Source organism: Leuresthes tenuis, unplaced genomic scaffold (genome assembly GCF_036924035.1).
Source record: "Leuresthes tenuis unplaced genomic scaffold, fLeuTen1.0.hap1 SCAF_13, whole genome shotgun sequence".
NCBI lineage: Eukaryota > Metazoa > Chordata > Actinopteri > Atheriniformes > Atherinopsidae > Leuresthes > Leuresthes tenuis.
Window position 1 is genome coordinate 33,282,219 of NW_027325367.1, and position 3,807 is coordinate 33,286,025.

Here is a 3,807-nt window from a genome sequence, read left to right on the forward strand (position 1 = left end):
CTGATGATTACACAGAAGATGAATGAATCCAAGAGTTTTATGACAACAAGCTAGAGACATTCCCCATTTCTGGCATGCAGACTTGGAGGGTCCTGAACCACAAACCAGACAAACCACTGTTAAATCAGTCACATGACTCCCATCAGCGACTGCAAATAATGTCCCAACAAACCAAATACACATCTGTTGCTCGTTGCCAGGTTTTCTGTCTGTTCACTTGATATGAATACCAATTAGTTGGGTGAAGGTGTATTTCTCAAATTGTTGCAGTGCAAGTTATGTTGAGTAATGGTGTGTGAAGGTGGAGCTGCTGCATTTCCATTTGTTTCTCTTTTGCTTGGGGGAACTGCCTTGGGCCTTTCACACCTTTAAAGACCATAATTGCGCTCTTTGTGTGATCTTGCATGCCTCAACCTAGAGGACAGTTAGTCTTACATTCCAGCTTTGTTGGGTGTAAACCTGTCACTTTGACACAAGCAGAGGTAGTTAGCAGAGAGGCTTTACTATGGTTTACCCTGGAAGATTAAATCTCTATTCAAGGTTAATATACTAAAATAAGTAAGCAGGATATTGAAGCTTTGTTGACATGTTAGAGTATAGCTTCTTGATTCACCAGGATAATCTGTTTTGTTTATAATTCAGAAATGTGAAATGCTAGCAAAAGGTGCTTCCGTTTTTTTTTTTTGTTATGTTCTTTAGCAAAGGTCAGACTGGACCATCATTAATTCAAGTGAATAATGTCTTCCCACACACCGCAGGCAAACTGAAACCACAGTGAACATGTTAACACAGACACCTTTCTTTTTCCAGTATTTTATTCATTTTACAAAAAGAAAACCTGACAAAATTTTCAGATTATTGATAAACAGCAAGGCTTTCGGTCCAAGTAGCCCTGATGAACACAACTTTGATGTTATTTTGTATTCGCGGCTATGCGGAGGGGGGGGATTTGCGCTGTTGGCTCGAAGTAAGAAGGTTCCTGGTTCAAATCTTGGCTGTGTTCTTTGTTGTGTGGAGTTCTCCTCATGCATGTGTGGCTTCTCTCCTGATATCCCAGCTTCCTCCCACTGTCCAAAAAGATGCATCTTAGGTTATCGGTGAGTCTACATTCAGCTGAGAGAACAGCAAGTATTAATAGAAAGGCCAAAAAAGGGGATATGTATTCTTAATTACCACCGTCTTGGTTCCTGTCATAATACTAGAATCTACTGAGTAAAGCATGGGCTGGATTTGATTAGAATTCTTTGGCCTCTATCCCTGGTCTGTCTACTTGAACAAAGCACCCCGTTTCCTTGACCTTCTTCTGACCCATGAGACTTTTGCTCTTGTTATCCAGCCATTGCTTTTAACCCTTTGTCAACTCCCCACAGACAATCCCTCTTAAGGCCTCACCTCTTAGAACATTCTGTGCAAAGGACAAATCTCCAAGCAACAATTTAATGGAGAATTGGAGGACACATATCGGACATACCTAAACATCAAAAGGGAGATACCCAGGAGGCATTCTCATTAGGTACCCATTCTTATATGTAAAGGTCACCATTTTTATTGCCTACAAAAGTAACCCTATGATATACGTTGCTCCTAAAATAAATTTTGGTATCTCTATCCCCTAAACAAGGCTCCTTCAAGTTACCAGGTGACAGTTAAGCTCATAATTTGTGCCATAGTGCCATCTTGCCCTTTTACTCCTGTTTTTCCCTACAGCACCCATGTACCTTATCCATCATTTACTCGACTACCCATTTTACAGAGTCCAGTCAGTACCTGCTTCCTGAGAAACACGACTGAATCTCCGGCTTTCTGTTTTATATCATGGTTCCTTTTCAATACAAGATTTTCATAGAGGTTAATATTTGTTTCATCAGTTCATAATACTTTGTCCTCAACTCCCTGGGTTTTGTATGCTGAGGTTACGCTTTTTTCAGACAGAGTCAGACTACTGATTATGACAAACTAACTACAACTGACATCTCTTTCACAGACCATTCTAAAGGTTTTCACCTGCAAGGGTCATTTCTAACTTTGAGCTTTGTCTGAACATTTCTGCTCATGCATTCTGTATCTGCATGAGTTTATAGCTTAGACCTCAAAATACTTTGTTATCAGTAGGGTTTCCGGTTGTGGTGTAGGGTACACAGCTACGCTGCAGGTTGTGTGTCAGTCTGACAATAAATCATACATCTAACTTAAAGTAACATCAAATAAGCTGCAACAGGTTTCCATCCATGACTGTCAAAGGATTTTGGTCAGGCTATGGTTTGGCTGTGGACAGAGATCCAGAAAATCCTTATCCTTGGAAATCAAAGAAAAGTCATGCAAGTGGATCCACATCATGAAAAGGGTTCAAATATCTTAAGACACCTGCCTTTTTTGCAAATAAGAGATGAAAACATTCCAGTCTCTTCAGATTTTCTAACAATTTCCTTTATGTTGGTTTTGCTTAGATTTTTGCACTTGCTCAGTAAGCAACTGCAAAGTATTCGAGCTTCCCCTTTAAGGCCTTTTCTTTAAGGTAAGCGAATGTTTTGATCTCCTTCACTTTCAATGTATTGGGAACTGAAGTACCATGAGAAAGGTACTAAATCCAACTTTCTTCTAAACAGGATTTTTTGTTTGCTTACCTTACTTTGTTTGGTTTTGACTGGATTGATTAGGCTGAAGTAACCACAAGATGGTGCTCCAATATATAGGGCATAAAAGAGCAGCAGTGCAGGTTTCACAGATGGTGTGAAATATGTGACACATGATATTTGGTGAACACTGTATGGAACTAGCAGATGTCTTTTATAGCTTTTGAAAAGCTATTACAAAACCATCATTATTGTTTTGCTATGAAAAAAGTAAGTTTTTTTAAAAATGGGTCTATGATGTAATACAGTGTGTTAACAGAGGACACTGGATTCACAATATACAGAGCTCTGTCCTGTATTCCCTGCTTTGGATTAAATAGGAAATATTCTTTGCCTGTCTGAGTTTGTTTTTGTGAACATATTTTCAGCTACCATTCTTTCCTGCTGTGTCTATGCACCACTAATTTACACTCTTTGAATAGGATCCAAGAATTAACTTAACAATACAGAGACACCATAACACCATGCTGGATCAGAGAATGGAGGCTTCTCAGATTACCCCCGGGGGCACTGTTCCACTTTTGTGAATGGTTTTGATAGCACTGTCCATATAGTAACCACAAGGATTGTCCAGAGAGATAATCCCTCCTGAGTTCAGGCTAAGCACAATCTTATCAGGTAAGAAAATGACAATTAATGAGGTGGGTGAGTGCATAGTTGTGAAACCATTTTTAAATATCTCCCTGTTATCTGGCTGCTCCTTTTATGTCACCAGCTCAGACTCTCACTCCACCCACATGGCATTCAGGAGTAGCAAGATTACTGAAATTATCTGTATCTGTATCTGTACTTTTCTTTGAGTTTGGAACAATAGAACAAGTTTGACAACTGAAGTTCTGAAGACATATACAATAGTAACTTGAGGCCTGTGCATTTTCCAAGAGCTCCACAAATATGGGAAGTTGTTGTCAGTGTGAAGGTGGTTTTGCTCTCCCTTTCCTTCTCTTGCCCATAAATTTCCACTGAATCAGGCATGCCTGTGTCAACTGTGAGACTGCCACAAACTCTTGGTTTAAAGTAAAAAAAAAGTTTACCTAATTTAATCTTATGAAACTTTTTAAGTAGGGGTGGAGAGATAAAAGAAGAGCAAGCCGATCATCACACAATGACTCCTCCCACAAGCAATAAACACCTCCCTCTTGCTTTAAGTCCACTCCCATCACTCCAAGGTTAG